The sequence below is a fragment of the Phalacrocorax aristotelis genome, chromosome W (genome assembly GCF_949628215.1).
Source record: "Phalacrocorax aristotelis chromosome W, bGulAri2.1, whole genome shotgun sequence".
Classification (NCBI taxonomy): Eukaryota; Metazoa; Chordata; class Aves; order Suliformes; family Phalacrocoracidae; genus Phalacrocorax; species Phalacrocorax aristotelis.
In genome coordinates, this window is record NC_134310.1 from 6,061,810 (window position 1) to 6,079,128 (window position 17,319).

At 46.3% G+C, this 17,319-nt stretch overlaps 1 protein-coding gene across 3 annotated transcripts in view; it reads right to left on the minus strand.

The window, feature by feature from the left end:
• FBN3 (fibrillin 3) overlaps window positions 1-17,319 on the minus strand; it is a 115,964-nt gene that overhangs the window by 67,999 nt on the left and 30,646 nt on the right. The gene's annotated exons all lie outside the window — the stretch shown is intronic.

The window sequence follows — 17,319 nt, forward strand, 5'->3', positions numbered from 1 at the left end:
AGCTGATTGTCCATACTCCATTTCTTGGCCTGCAAATTCTCAGATATAAGTCTTTCCACACATGATCTTTGCAATCAGCTCCCTTCTTTTTAAATCCTGACACACACATGCAAAGAATAAAAACCAAGAAAAACAAATCATTAAATTGATGGTTTGAGACAGAAAGCTTTCTCCCGTAGGGTATGTTTGTATGACAGCCACACTGGCAGAACCTACATTTGCATGAAACCATGACAGAGTGCCTTTATCCTGGGCTGTAAAAGATCATCTGGAAGTGCTGGTAATTACTGCAGGCTCTAGACCAACAGTGCCTGTGCTGATGTGCCTTCCTCGCTCCTGTGGCTTGTGCTGAGTAAAAACTGTGTGAGGTTCATCTGTGTCATAATTATCCCACCTGGCATCAGGTTAAGTATTAGCTACATGGAAACGACACAACAAGTCCCCCTCTATCTCTGGGAAAGAATCAATTAGCACTATAATTGTTTATTTCCAGCTTATTGCTCCCTCTGATTTGTATTTCTTAAGCAGCTGGGAGCACAGTCATACTTGGAAAGTGAAAGTGTCAAAAGAAGCTTGGTCTGTGGATGTCACTGGGAAGTAAAAAGCAAGAGGGATTTGGGGGTGAGGGTGGGGAGGAGGTAATAATTTTGGAATTAGGTTGGTATAAAGGTGACACGACCTCATAAAAATGCCTTTGTTTGGAAATCAGAACAGAAATATGTACTATGTTTGCAATGGTGAGTTACCAAACAATCGTCTTTTGGTTTTTGACACAAATTTTAACAAGACACCAAAGCACATGGTCGTCATTACTGACTCCTGCCATGCCAAGTTCAATGCTTCAGTTTGTTCTAGTTTATTCCTAGAAAAGTAATCAACAAAATTCGAGTTGTTTTCTCACCCGTTATCTTTTTTTGTGTAAAACTGAGAGGCTCTTGCTCAAGTTTTCAACCTTGAGGGAAAGACCAAGGAGAGCTCTTTATAACGACACCAGGGAACAATTTAAATCTTCTCAGTGATCATACCCAAAGAACTATGAAAGGAGTTGCTTTGTCGTCCTATTTCACTGGAGAATCAGCTCAGTAACAGACAAAAAGGCTAACAGACTGTATTAAAGTATTAGGAGAGGACCAAAGAACAAAAGAGAGCATCATCACTAAACTCACAGTTTGCTTCTGTCCTGAGGGATGCTGGCGGTTCCAGCCCCCAGCTCAGAAAGCAGCTAGCAGAACTGGGGAAGGATCAGAAAAGGGCAACAAGACTGAGCAAAGCTGTGGAAGAGCTTATGTATGAGGCACAGCTGCACTGGTCAGCAGTCCTCAGCCTGAGAAAGAAACGCCTGGAGGAAGACCTGACAGTAGGGTACAAAGTCATGAGTGGCCTAAGGAGGAACAGACTTTTAAAGCCAGAATCAGGAGGCATCATAGAAAGATGAGAAGGAATTCTGGCTCAAGATAAATTCAGGTAAGTGGTTCTTCAAGCAATATATAAGTTAAGGGGAATTCTTCTAACACAGGATGTTGTGAACTGTCGACAGTTGTGAGCTACAGGGCTGCTGGAGCCCAGGAGTGTCTTACAGAGGAGGAGCACGTTGGGCTGCCCTGTTCCTATGCTGTTCCCCAGACATTAGCTTACGCACACTGCCAGAGCTTTAAGGCACAAACTCATCTCAGCCGAGGGTCCTCAATCCCCTCTCATACCATGTAAGCCACCCAGGCAGTTAAATTTTTAGAGTTGGTTTTGGCTCAGCATTGTGCTGCAGCATCAGCGCAGGTGGAGCCTCTGTGTCAGATAACTGTGGTCAGGTGGGCTGCAGCTCTGAATGTGGCAGTGCCGCTGTGCTTACAGTGAAGTATCAGATATTTTAGGAGCTATTCCAAAGCCTTGTTAACCCTAGGACGATACCAAAATACCCAGTAAAGAGGGCTTGCTTTCCCCCTTTCCTAGTCAAAAGGAGCATGGAGAAGAGCATGTGGCTGATGTTATTGTGGTGGGTACCTACAAAGGGCCCTGACTTAGAAAGTCAGATCGCATAAATGTATAACCCGAAATCGATGCATGGTGGTGCGGTACAGAGTGGAAAGAGGTAAACTTTCACCTCCCATGTCATCTTGCTGAGGCACGGCTGGATGCACTGCAGCAAGGATTCCTTGAGACTGATAATGAAAGCGCGATTGTAAGGAGAACACCCCCTTTTAAACAAATAATTGACAAAAATAGATTTTCATATGTAGATTACTTCTTTGGAGGGAATGAAGCCAAGGAAATTTCAGTCTGGAGTCCAGAAAGGCTGGCTGCATTCCAGCTCCCATCTGTTGTTAATTTTAATGGTCAAATTATTAAATTTTTAATGAGGCACGAATCAAATTTTATTAAGGAAATATGCATGCTTAGGAGATGTCTAAAGCCCTTTTGCAGATCCCACCTTCCAGGAACCCTGTTGCAGGTAGTTGTCCTTCAGAAGTTTGGTCTTTGCTGGAATGTTTCTTAGAAAAACAGAGATGAGGTGCCTTCCCCGCTGAAAGCGGAGATTTCTTCCTATTCCCTCTTTCAAGCTCACTCAGCCTTACAATAACAGTGCCCAGTGGTAGGATATGGATGAGTTCCACCCTGCCATCTGCAGGTAAAGTTCTCATTAAAGAGGCCACAAGAAATACTGGATCAGGGTTTATTCTGGGAATCAGTCAGAATCTTTTCACCTCTACAGAAGAGACTTCTGACGCAGCAGGGCCATGCATACCTGGGCCTTCACCAATCACTTGGAGCTGCAAAAATCGCCGTGCCAGCTCACTGCCTGACGTCACCTCTCCAAATTCAGTTTTGCAAACGGTAAACACACAGCCCAGGACTGACATCAGCTTCTCTCCCAGCATCTATCATCAGCCTCATCCATGCACTGATCTCATTTAACTTTCTTGCCCTATTAATTCCAACGCGCTCAGCATGTTCAGTCTGTGGATTTCTTATCACTGTCGAGCCCGATTAGGTTACTATTCATGCCTACTTGTCTTGAGCAGCCAGCAGGGAGGGAGAGCGCTCAGATTGCAAAAGGCACCTTGGAATCAGAGTTGAGGCGTCAACGTGTTTGTATTAACCACAAGAAATCTGACTCCTTGCTATGCTCTTTGTTTTCGAACCCTCGCCACCCCCACCCCACCGAGGCACTACGGCTTTGAAGCACCACGTAGCCTGGACTAGGGACTTTTGCAGATGCTGCAGATCAGGTTGGGGCTATGCTGAGTCTTACCTACCCAATCCTGCAGCCAGCACAGGCCCCAGAGGTGATCAGAAGAGGAAGCGCAACAGGAATAGACCTCATTCCCAATTTCCATGTTTGGCTGGTTGTCATGGAGATCGTTAGGAACCCCTATAGCTAACGAATGGTCATTCCTGACAATTCCAAGCCGCAAAGCCTTGGGGAGTTAATGGGTGGGATCTCTGCCATTACACATGCTCTCACACTGAGCCACGCTATTCCGCTTGCAGAGAGCTTCCTGAAAATATCCCTGTAGACATTTTTAACTTTCCTAATCACTGCGTCTAGGATGTAAGTGGAGGAATGATTCACAGTTGCTGTGGACATCTGCCTTCACCCACGTGCCGCATGGAGTCCTGCTGGCAGGGGTGGGACGTTGAAGTGCAGTAAGTGGGTTCAAGTACTTCTGGTTCAGCCGAGCCAGCACACAAAGCCTCACAGTTTCCCTGCTTCCAGCACTTGGGGTGCAGTGCTTGACCAGGGACGCCGGCCTGGCTTTGCCTATCCTACTGAACCTAAGTTCACCTTGCCAGAACCTGTCTCACCTCCTACAAGAGGTAATAAAGAACGACACGCTACTCTTTGCCAACTGTGGCTATAATTTATGCCAGAAATGCAGCTTGGTCTTGTTAAAAAAGAATAATCAGTTTCAGACTATTTAAAATTACCACTCTGAGGCTATCAAACATTTATGCGCAGCAGTTGGAAGGCACCTCCTCTATTGCTCAGTTTCCCCAATGCTAAATGAAGACAATGGAAATCTTCTGTAGGGAATGTGTCCCTGGGATATACAGCATAACTCAACGCCATTATTTTGCAAGGAAATGTTAATTTCAGCAACTCAGAGTGATTATCTTGAAGGAGATCTGAGACTGAACACTTCCATAAACAAGGGCATGTCTCAAATGTTTTGTAACACCTGAATGGAAACAGTACCCGAGCCTGAAGTATTTACAACTTCATTTCATATCCCATCTAAAGTACTGCTTCTCTGGGGGCGGGGGGGAAGGCATTTAAAATGAACATTCTATTCCCCTTTAACTGGTTCTTCTATCTCTTTGGGGAAATTGGCAGGTTTTGACAAAGCACTTTTAAAGAGAAGCATCTTGTTTGAAAATATTCACAAGAAGAAGGATAGCTTTCCCCACTTCTATAACATCCCTCTACCCAGCAGGGTGTCACCGAGTAAATTAATGCTTGCAGTAGGAATTCAGATCCCTGGGTAAAGATGCAAAAGCAGGAACAATTGCACTACTCTCATTGCTATTTAAAACAGTCCCAGAAACACGAATACGCCTGACCCCAGCCAGGTAAGCAGATCTGCAGAGCCCAGACTAAAGGGAAGGTGGAGGGCTTGAAGAGCTCTCCTCTGCACTCTCACCCCGTCTTTCAGCCTGTCCTTTCTCTGGCACCATTTGGCTGGAATCCCCTCGTGAGGCAGGCCATGGGCTGGGTGAATTCCTTCTTTACAAAATAAATAAATAGAGCAGCAAGGAAGAAGGGATTTTTCTTTGCTAAAAATCAAATTCCTTCTCATAATAAACAATGCTTTCGCTGAAGGCTTTTTCTTAAAACAGTAAGGACAAACGTTGCCTGTAAGTAATCCCTGGGGAGCTACAGACCTTGCTGGGATGAGGTCACCACAACACATGCCCCAGGCGTTGGCAGACTTCCATGTTGCTTTCTAAAAGCTCCAGCAACCGGGTACAGGAGAGCAAGGGGAGCGGATATCAAGGCCCATATCTATTTTTCTCCTTTCAATGAATGATTTCCATCAGCAGGAGGCTTGGTCCCCCAGGCCATGGGGGCACAGCCTTGCAATTCTTTCTGTCTGTAACCTTCTGGGCTTTTGGAGCAAGACAGCCAGCTCTGGGAGTGAGCGAGAGCCGATGTAACCAAGGCAAGGCACTGATCTGGCAGATCCCTCGGCAAACTTCTACCCAAAAAGATGCCCACACAAGCTCTGGCTGCTTGTGATGGGGTGTTCCCTAGAGAGCCCATGGAGATGGCTGGCTGTGCCCTCTGGGACCTGCCAGGAGAGCGGATAACTTACAAATTAAATGCTTAATGGAGGAATTAGTTCCCTGCTCATAGAGACACCGTGAACATATGGGAAAGTACACAGGGGAAGAGCATCCAAAAGCCACCAGCCAACCAACCAACTGAAAGGAGACACGCAAAAATCCTGCGGTTCTTTCTGTCCCACTAAAAGTGAATGCAGAGATTTTACGACATTGATCGTAGGTCTCGGCACACAACGCAGCTCTCGATATCTGCTAAGCCTCTCAGGCTGTGTCGATACGTGACGGCTTTGGTGGGAGGGGGGATGGTGGATGCAGGGAGAACAGCGCAAGGGTCTCCGTAAAGGGCTCCTTTCTCATGGAATACTTTCTCCACCTAGTCATCTCCTTACCTCATACAAACACAGCCGCATTCCTGATGTTTAACTGTTTGGACTTTTGCAGAAAAGAAAAAGCTGGCTGAGGCAGTTTATAAGGCCAGACATTCCAAGTGCTGAAAAAACATATTCAAAGGAAATAGTAAAGGGAGAACTTTTTAAAGTTTTCCTGTCCTATTTTTACAGTTTCCTGTCAAAGTCTTAGCCTGATGAAACCTGAGATAGAGCTCCATGCACAACCCTCCTCCCTCTCCACTGGAGCAGCATCTGAGGCACAAAGCACATACACGGCAACGTGGGGCCAGTAGTTCCAGCAGTTGTGGGAATGTCTGGGAGAGTTGGAGCAGGGGGCTGGCATTGCCATGCTGCGTCCTACGTCCTGGAAGACACCATGGGCTGTTGAATTGCTGCCTGGTCAGTTAGCGCAGAGATGGAGGTGCTGGTGGTAGCACAGGGGGTTGATAGCTCCAGTCTCTTCCCCACACGCACACTTGCCCCACGTGGAAGCCTTGCACCTCTCAGACTCCGTTGGCAGAGATCATGGCCATGGGCAGGCTCTTGGATATCGAGGGAAAGAGTATATGGGGACGGTGGCTGGGCTGGGCTGAGCTGTGGCTGAATTTGGGGGGATTCCTCCTGGGCAGCTGGCTCTGTGTTCCTGATAGGGCTGAGAAAGGGAAGGAGAAATTTGTGTCTGCCAGGTGGGAAGCATTTTTGGGCAGAGGGTTTGTGAATTTTGCCTAACTCCCTTCTGGGACAATGAGCTGGGAGGAAGTGAGGGCAAGGACTACTGAGCAAGGACTTCCAAACAATGTGGATGGTTTTTCAGGTCTTGCCTGATTGTATTAATGCTACCGTGCATGAGGAGAGTCAGCACTCAACATAGGTTTTGTGTTTCAAAAGTGGCAATGCAATGCTTGTGCTAGGGAGGGCAAGGTGTTCTTTGGAAGAAGCTTATCCACAGCTAAAGTATCTTGAAATAGAAGGAAGAAGTCTCAGAAATGACCGAGTAGATACAAAGAGCATGTTATTAGATTCTTCTCAGACTGAATTAATGGAAGTGGAAACATTGCACTCTCCTAATCATCTTGTTATCCCTGTATACTCTAGCAGGCTTTGTCTTTGCATTCGATGAGAGGCGTTCCAGTTCCCTGCCACAAATGGGGTGTGTGGACCCTGCTTGGTTGGACCAGGCCTGGAGCTGCTATCCCACTGTGAGCTGAGTGCCCATTCACAGAACTGCCCCAGGGCCTTGAGTAGATGTGGACCAAACAATGCCTCTCCTGTATTCCTCCTTGTCCATCTTCATGGATTTGCAAAGAACAGAGTTGATGCACAGCCTTGGCTTGATATCAGTCTACCAGAACTGCAGACGTACACGCATCTACCTCCAAATGTGCTGCACTGAGCCTGTGCCTGCGACGTGATGCCGCATTGCGCGCCCCACAGGCAGACGGCAGAGGGCTGCTTACAGCCCTTGCAGATTTGGGTGAAATGTGAAACCAGGCATTTACCTTCCTGCCATTTTTCTCCCACAAGGATCAGCATGTTTAAGAACATCAGGAGGCTCATCATCATGGACATCCTTCTCCACAGTGAGAATGAGAGAGAGAAAGCCACATTTCACTGCATCCAAGAGCGATGAAGTGCCAGAAGACAAGACAGTGACCTTCCTGCCCAACCCAGAGCAGGTAATGAGGTGCTGGCTGCAGGGACAAGAAGGTCCCAACCCATGCTGGCCCAGCTTTCTCGGCTCACTCAGCTACAGCTGACTCAGATGCTCCTGTGCTTCTTAGTGGCAACGCAAATGGCTTGCCTATGGGCAAGGTCAACTCCTGCATCTCTTTGCAAAGACCTTCTTCGCTATTACTTGTACCTCTGCCAAATTTTACCTATTGAGGCTGAAACAGGTTTGCTCCCGGGCTAAGCAGTTTTTAAAAATCCCAGTCAAAACACTCCTGTCAGATTTTAAGATAAATCTTGAGAATGGTGTTTCCATGAAGGTGTCTGGAGGAAATTAATTCCGATTCCAGAGGCTGGTTCCCGCTGTGCACAGTGAACCAGCCTCTGAGCCACATGCTGAACACCAAGCACCAAACAAAGGTATGAAGTGGCTGCGCTTTGGGAGTGCTGCCCACCCTCTGGCAGGGGGAAACGTAGTATGTGATTGTCTTATTAAAGGTTGTACCATAAACCCCATGGGCGTGCAGGAAAATTATATGTGCAAGATGCGTCTACACCCCACCAGTACTCCCAGCACACTGTGACTGGCTTTCTGCAGAGATCAGAGGGAAATGTGGTTTCACAGAACTATAATTATTTTATCAAGTAAACCTGTATGCAGGAAGAAAACGGCAGCCTACAATTGAGTACAGAGTTGAACTTGACTCACAGTGGTTTCTGCCAGACCTTTCTGCATAAATGCAAGTTATAGCAATAGATGTCAGAGCAACCTCTGCTCTTTGGACTGCAGTTGGTTATCAAAATGCTTTTTCTACCAAAATGTACAGAAATGGGAGCTTATGCCTCACCTTTCCAGGCAGGCTGAGGAGGAGGAACTCCATCACATCTCTCAGCTATGAGTTCTGCTTTCTGTCTGAACATCTGGATTAGCAGAGCACTAGGAAAAATCAGCTGAATGCCTGGTTTCTAACAAGGATGAGAAATCTCTTTGTAAACACAGTCTTTTATTAAAAAGATCATCTGGGGGAAGAAAAAATCTTAACCACTGCCAATACCATTCCTCCATAAGATTTTTCGTTAAAATAATGTCAAGCTTAATCTGGAACTGATAGGAAGATGGGGTTGCCGAGTGTCAGGCAAACTCGTGCCTCAGCTGCACACTATACTCACACCGCTCGGACGGCTTTGAGTGGACGTGACAGAAAGGAGCCACCGTGGCCAGTGCTATCCCTTGTCTTGTTCCTACCCCAGAGAACTGAAACCCAAGAAACAAGTAAGAGTGCACGACGCCCTGGAGCAGCCTCGCAGTCAGGGGACGCATGTGGAGGCCCAGGCGAAGCGAATTTCAGTTTGGTCTCAGGAGCCACATCCTGGTCCATGTTTCTGGGATGCCTCCGTTCCTCTGGGATTGTTGCTGAGTGTTGCTTTTCTTTCAGGAGAGCAGCTGGACTGGACCTCAGGCACAGCCAGAGGTTGTACGGAGGAGATATTATTGCCAACCTGACATTTATTCCCAGAACAAAAATTCTACCGAGCAGCTCAAGTTAATTAATTTGATGTATCTTCCTCTGAAATGCAAAAGCTGAGATTGAAGACCTTTCTGAGTTACCTCAGGTATCACTGAATTTCCAAGAATATTTGCGGTCCCTTTCTTGATATGTATGATGTACGTTCTTGCATGTCTGGGCTCTGGGGGATTTTCCAGATAAAGATATGAAATACATACATCCCTAATAATTATTTCACTAGAAGCAGCATTTGGGAAGTTCAGGACTGTGACCTGAATTAGACGGGAGTGGGCACAGGGACCATGTTTACTGTTGGCTGCTTCCTGCCGCCGCCCTTGCTCGCATGCATGGGGATCAGACGCATCCTGTGTGGCTGCTTCGTTTCTCCTAAGCCTCCAAATAAGGCTGAAAATTTAGAAATAAAAATCATTATGAAGAGGAAACAGAAAAGCTGAGGCAAAGCCATTCTTAATAACTCCTCTCAGGAGGGGGGTTGGAGAGGCCTTACAAGCAAGAATAACGGGGTATTCTGCAATATTCCCACCATCTGGAAATCTGAGTGGATTAAAGTGCAGTTTGTGCTGAGACACGCACTAGCATCCGTCTGTATGTTACAAGATGGTGTTTTGGAACATGTATTCTGTTTATATATGGTCTGTCACTAGAAAAGCTACAGCTGGAGGGAATGCTAGAGATGATTTTGGATTTCTCTTTCCCTTAGACATCTACCAGAATCAGACCTAACCAATATTTGTATAAGCTGCTCTTAAACACTTACAGATATGAAAATCCACAGCCTCCATAGGCATTTATTCTAGTGCTTAAATATTTCAGGACAATGGATGAGTTAGACTGATAGAACTCAAATGAAATTATGAAGATGAGAGGAACTGCCTTCCTATACAGTAAGGATCTTTGAGAAACTGATACAGCGTATAGAAATATGGTCATCTGAGGACTTGCATTAGTCTGACTCATTGTCAATAGAGATTTCTTCCAGGCTGGAATTGTGTCAGTACAAGGAACCCTGGGTTCACTAGCACCCTCCTCCCAAAAGGCATCAAGATCCTTTTGAAACTTTGGAGAATCTACAGACACAGCCATGTTATGGAGACTCAGAAATCCTCCCTGAGTGCACATTAAAGGAGATTCTCGTGTTATGTACGTGCTAAAATATATAAGCAGAATGTCGTGTTTACTAGGGGATTGTGTGGAACTTTGTTTCTGAAGCTGCCTGGGACCTGCTTTTGCCCACTCTGGTTACATCCCGAGGCCCTGATACTCTACGGTGCTTTTGGTGAAGCACTGGACACACAGAACATGATTTGCTCTTCACTGAGTGCTCTGTGGCTTCACCTGGAGACCTGCCACAAAGAGACCAACCAAGGTCCTGCCATGGGATGGGATCAAGCCCCAGACACAGACTCTCAGGCTTCCTCTTTGTCATGTGTTTAACCACTCTAAGAATGGCAATTTTTGAAAGCCCATGTCCTCCTCACACAATGGTTGACAGTCCTTCTTGAGGGATTTGGAAAGAAGCAGGAGAAATACAATCTCTCGAAAACAGCATTGAAATGTTGAAAGCCATGGATTCTGTTGGTGAGAAGCTGCTGTTTGGGAGCATTTTCACTTCAATCCAACCCAGTCCTGGTTATGGTTTTGGAAAGAGAGCAGTTCTGTAGTGAGGACTATGGAAGAACAGGAGATAGACACTGCCTCTTCCATAGACATTGCACAACTAGGACATGCTGTGGCTCTAATATTTGGGGTTTTTTTCCATGTTCGAAACACTGTGTGCAGCAACAGGGCTTTGTTTTCTTGCACTGCCTAATGAAGAGCCACAACTCAGGCACTGGGTGCTGGTTTTAAATATGCTGTTAGCTTTACATGGACACAATCACTTCCAAGGCTCATCATGGGATACAGGACTTGGGAACAACCATTGAAGGCTTCAAGAGCACAGCTGGCTTTCAGCTCAGCCCAGAGTGTTTGCACTGAAGAACAAACCCCTACAAGTTTGTTAGTTAAGCTTTTGGAAACCTTGCACCATTAAAAGGAGAGGACATGCAGACCCAGCAGACTTAGCAAGGGTCTTCTGAACTGGGTGAATCAGAGGAACCACGGTCTCCACAAGGATCAAGAATGCTACTCTAAAAATCTTTTTTTTCCAAAGCCAAAGAATACGTTCTTTCGTGAGAGGTAGCAACTGGCATCCACAGTGAAGACTTCAGCATTCAGATGGAAAAAAACCCCAAATTAAACCTCATCCTTGGAATGCGGGAGGAGCTTCCACACCTTCACCTCAGTCAAACGTTGTCACTTTTTACAACAAATTTTTCCTACTTGAAGGAGGGTGAAATCAAAGACGTGATATCAAAATGTTTCATTTTGCTGTAAAACTATGAAAAAAAATTGGCTTCTCTCCCCACAGATTCATTTTTTCTGTACTGCAGCTTTTCCTCCAACACTGATGTAATGCGAGTTCATGTTACCAAAGGCGGCTGGGGTTATACAATATATTCACTAGTTCTTCGTCCCTGAAGATGTCAAGTAAAGGGAGGAAATGATGCTAAGATTCTCTGAGTACCTAGCCATTAAGGTATTTACCTCTGAAATGGAGTATTTCCTGAATGAAGTGTGAAGGTAGTTAGATCGCTTCCATTACAAAGCAGCCTCTTACTGGAGCCCCAAGCTGTTGAACATGCAGCTTGTTGAGTGTATGGCAGCAGGAGGAACTCAGTTTATTACAGTTTATTACACTTTAAAAATAAAATATTTTTTTACGATTATAGCAAAATTAATTCAAAATAAAGAAAAATTAAAACTCGAAATAAATTTGTAATCTTATAGATGTGTGGGGGTTAAATGCCTTCTTTTCATCAGCACAGATGGGCACATTCTTCAGTCCTTGCCTGACTAAACTGATAGCCCAAACCCTGTAGGAAAGCACAATTCCAGAGAGCAAAGGAACAGCTAATGGCCGCACTGGAAACAACAGCAATTGTACAAAGCTAACAAGCCTTTCTGATGACCCTGACTGCTCAGCACAGGTATTAGCTGAACTAATGTGTTCTTTGAAACAAGTTCATATCTTCTCACGGTATTACCTTCTGTGCATATAACAGTCTGAGATCGTGGCACCACGCTGTGCCTTGCAGCAGAGAGAAGCCTACAGACAACTATCTTTATACTGTTCAGGTGTTTACAGATTATACATCTGTAAGGATGAATTGGTCTAAAGTCCAACATCAACCAAGCCAGCACATGACAACCAGAGACTCTTGCCTAAACCCTACTACATATGGATTAGCCACAACGCATCCTCAGAAATCCCTTCCCTCTTGAGCTGAAGACTGCAGAGGTGGGACTCACTTCTTGAATGGAGAGAGGTCCAGAGTCCATATGTGTGTGGCAGAACTGATCACCCCTCTGCATACGCTTATCCTAAAGGCAACGTCTGCATTTGGTCAGTGAATCCTGCCCCTCGGTGCCATTATCACTCCATCATCTACAAGGTTCCATGGCGTGCTGTGCTCAGCTGGCCACATCTACCCCACAGTCTAAAGTGAAGCTGTGTAGTGCCCCCCTGCACTGGACCCCCCTGTCCAGCACATGCCTGTGGAAGACAGCCAGTTGAAACTGACCCCCTTGTTAAAAACACAATCTGTTTTTTTCCAGTTTGAACTTGTTTTCCTTCAGCTTTCAGTCCCTTTGCCTTGCTTCAGCAGAAGGACCTGGGTCAGTCCCTGCTTCCACAGGTTCTCACACACTACAAGAAAGACTTCTCTGCTAAGGGACATCCCACCCTGCTGTGACAGTGCCAACTAGCCACCTCTGGCAGTGCGTGCACTGCTGATGAGGGTACAGCCCTTGGGGTATAAAGTCTATTTGACCAAAGACTCCTCCTGAAGTAATGGCACCATTTTATCCAGGTGTCCTGGGGGCGAAATGTCCCTGAGGAAGGCTGGCACTCAGCTTGATAAAAACCACTCAGTCATTTCTCCTGGGTGAAAGAAATCCCTTGGGACTGTTGGTAATGCCTGTGCTGAGCTCAAGGGGCTTCTCCTACAGAAATCTTTGGTAAGGGAGCAGGTGAGTGGCAGAGGAGCAGACAGATGAGGTCCCCAAATATAATAGCAAGTTGCAAGCCCAAAGAGTCAGCAGTTCAGTGTCACCTGTGTGCTGGTATCATCTGCCCTGCTCCTGCTACGCTTGAAACACAGATACTGGTGAGTTTTGGTAATGAGGGGCTCTTTAACAACCACATTTCCTGGCATTTATGCCAGGCTGAAAATAGTCAGTGTCTTTTCTTAGGTTGAAGTAACATCTCCACCTGTAAAAGCACATCATCAAATATCCAGTGTGTCTATGCTGGCTGGAGGCGAACCAGCTCGTGGTCCAGAACCAGCCAGCCACAGCAGTATGAGCTGGAGCGAGTCCATCCTTCCTAACAGACTGGTCTCTTAACACAGCTTTTCAGTCTGCGGCATCTTATGGTTTATTTAACACTGTGGCTCCAGCCTGGAGATGACTTATTTGGGAACATCATCAGGAGCAAACCCACAGCTGACTATATCTCAACACACAGTCCTGCCTCAGTTGTGCTCTTCTCACTGTTAGCAGTCGATTTACAAGCCTTTCTGCAACCCTTTGGTGACTCCTCACAGTCCTCGTGCTGCAGCAAAATGTCTACTATTTTACAGAGAAACATAACAGGGCAAAGTAATGAGCTGCCCAAACAAGCGCAAGCAGTGGGCCAGACTCAGAGCGGAGCAGCACAGCTTTGTCCTGTGCTCAGAACGTAACATCTCCACATTCCCCAGCTACAATTCAAACCGACTGCCCCATTTCAGCACTGGGGCTGGGAGAGTTGGGGAGAAGTATCCTACAACACGTCCTCTCTTCTGCAGGCTGAGCGTGGTCTGATCTGCCAGCCCAGCTGGTTCCAATCAGTAGACATCTCTCAGCACAGAAGCGAGGGCAATGACTCTATGTATCACATTATCTCTGCTTTCTTTCCTAAAAGGCAGTGAAAGCCAGCTTAAACTACCTGTCATTTTCTTTGTACTCTGTAGCCAGGACAGTCTCTTTTGTGCTCTCGAAGCTGCAGACACAAGGATGCTCGAGCGCATTCTTACTGCCTGACGCCAGCGTGCCGCGTTTAGTAGTTAGCAATGGTTCCCCCACGAGAAACAACACAGTAGCTACTCTGTGCGGGAAGGAGGAAGGTGAGTGATGCCTCGCTAGACAGTAACTGGCATTAGTGGAAGCTCTACGCCTGCAGAGATGCAGGCAGGAATCCGAGGAATTTCCAGAGTACTCAACCATGTACCCAGCCGTGCTGTAAGAGCATCACCACGAAGCCTTGGGCTGAAACCTGTACTTCCTACGTATGAAGTCAGTGGGTTTCAGGCTCTGCTTTGAATTAATCTTTCTTCAGGAAAATCTTTAGGAATGAGACTCAGAGCTAAACTGAGAGCTATAGATGATCCTTGTTGCTTCCAAGCCTGCTACTTGAGTCTCCTGTTACTGGAAACTCCCAAGGATGCTTGTAAACATGTCAAATACCATGGCTGCTTTAAATGGAGAAACTGAACAGAAATCCAACAGTGGTCATGTCTCCAGCACGTCTGGTGCTTAGGGACTTCATCGTAACAGGCCCAGTGATAGAGCAGGAATTCATTTTCTCCTTGGAAGGGTTAAGTTCTTCGCTGTCACGCTAATTATCCTCGGTAGGTCAGTCACAACCACCTCACCTGGCTGCAAACTCACAGACTGCCCAGCCAGGAGCCTCTTTGAAAAGTGTAACTTTTAACATCTCTTAGCAAAGCAAGCGCTCTGTTTGTCTTGGCAGGGAAGACCTGTGTATACACAGCTGGAGAGCTTGTTTTGTCTCTTAGTACAAGTCTGGACTAAACCAAATCTCTAAAGGCTTTGTAAAAATGCTCTCTTTATTTAAAGAATTTTATACATTACAAGATGTCTCCAAAGCCTGCCCCTGCTCAGACACCACCTTTCCCTGCCTCTTCTCTCTCTCCTACCCCCTCCACTACCACGCAGAGTCAGGACAGTTGGATTTTTCAGTCCCTCCTGGCACTGCTGTATCCAGGAGTTTCTTTGAAACATTTCCAGCTTTCTTTTCAAATGCAGCCAATGTCCGTATCGATTTACGAATCTCAATACTTCAGATCCCCGTGAGCCAGAAAAAAAGAAAGCAGCTCTACAAACATAGTTCTGGAGCTCACGTTTAGGGCTTTAGGGGAAGGAATGCTGCAAGGCAGAGCCTTCAAAAAAGAGAAAGGCTGTTATCATAATACCTTTCCATACCTAAAGTAATGCATAGCTGCACGTGCATATGTGTGTGTGTTAGAAAAAGGCAGGGAGAGGGCTTAGAGTCTAGACAACTGCAGTGCTCAACTGATATCTGTGTTTGCAGGAGAGTACAAAGGAGACTGGAACAATAGTTACTTCAGTAAATGTGTGTGGAGGCTTTTAAAGAGCTTTCCCTTCTCTGCATCCAATAAATGTGAGGCTCAAACCACAGCAGAGGCCTTTTATGGGGCACCTGCACCATTAGGTTCGGTAGATACTTTCGCAACCCAGGGAACATTGCACAGCTATGTTGAGCTCTGTCTATTTCTGCTGGCCGCTGTTCAAGCAGGGCTGACTGATGCCTGGGCTACCGGAAACCAACTGTTATTCCTATCTCACCCTCTAAATCACATTGCCAAGAATCCCCAACTTGGAAAAAAAAACATTAAAGGCAAGAACAGTCCAACCCTTGGACATGGAGTTAAACAGAATTAGCCCAATCTCAGGAAAATGAGAGGCTAGAAAAGCAGAATATTTCCAGGGTGCTTTGATCTTAATCCTGGGAGTTTGCACTTTGGAATCATGTTTCAGTTTCATTTATGCTCTGTGGCACTCTGACCCTCGCCAAAAATCATATCAGAGCAGTGTCGTGAGATGTCCATCTAAGCCAACAGGAAAGGGAGAAATTTCGTGTCTCAGCCAAAACCTCAGCCATACCCACACTGCCCAGATGTAAATCTGATCTGGCCGCTCAGCACACGCTGGTTGGATGAAATACAGCAAAGCCACATGTCACCAAGAGCCATATTCTTAGCTGGTGAAAAGCGTGGTTCTTAGTGGCCCTGTTTCAATTCATACTGGATGAGCAGCTGGCATCAAACCACGTGAGGTTTACAGTAAACCAGAGTTGGCTTATGTTTCCCTTCAAAACATTCTTACTAAAATAAGGCTCTTTCATGGAAAACCTTAAGTTCTGGTCATATTTTTCAAGTAAATATAGTACTAAACCATAAAAATAATTTTGCAAATGTTGGAATATTGACTTTTGGGGTTTCAGGACCATGTTCATTTGAAAATTATTGGCTGTTAGCGTTGGTGACATCATTAGTTTTAATTTTTGATGGTACATGGTACTGACCTCCTTCACCCAAAAGTAACTGTCTCCTGAAGCACACAGGACAGGTCAAATTCAGGCAATAAATAGAGTTGCTGCAGGAATCTGATTCTATATAGTGAGAGAGGCAGGAGGCTACAGAAATGGTCTAACTGATAGAGGAGCTGCGTGCTCGCCCGGTGAATTGCTGTCTGCCCATGTCTGACAGAGTTCCTGTGCGAGCTGGCCAAGTCCTTAAACCAGCGTTTTGCACGTGATCCCTAACTGCGTGTGGTCCCTCACTCCTTAGACATCGCTCCTCTGCGCGAGCTGCAGCGAGCCGCACTTGCGGTGCTGAGCAGGATCAGTGAACGCTGAGAGTTCTGCAAGTCCCGCTCAGGGTAACTCAGGATGGGCACCAAAACTACCTGGCTGTATTGGGTCTAACTGGGATGGAGTTAACTTCCCTCATCGTGGTGCCGTGTCTTGCTTTTGGAGCTAAAGCAGTGTGGATAGCACCCCAGGGCTTTGGCTGTTGCTGAACAGTCCTTGCACAGCGCCAAGGCTTGCTCTCCAGTTCCAGTCCAGTAGTCTGGGGCTGGGCAAGAGGCTGGGAGGGGACAGAGCCAGGGCAAGTGACCCCAACTGACCAAAGGGTTATTCCACACCATATGATGCCATGCTCAGCAATAAAACCTCAGGGAAAGAAGTAGGAAGAGGGGATATAAGATGGTTATGGTGTTTGTCTTCCCAAGCCACCATTACAGGTGCTGAGGTCCTTTTTCCCAGGAACTGCGTGGACATCTGCCTGCCAATGGGAAGGGGTGAATCCATTCCTTATTTTGCTTTCCTACCACACGCAGCTTTTGCTTTCCTTATTAAACTGACATTATCTCAACCCATGAGTCTTTTTGCCTTCCTTCTACCTTCTAACCATCCCAAAGGAGAGGGGAGTGAGGGAGACGCAGGATGGGTGTTTGGCTGCTGCCTGGGGACAACCCACCACACTGGCACGTTTTAAAATTTTGGTTTACGTTTTTCCCTTCTCTCTTGGTGTTTAGGAAGGGAC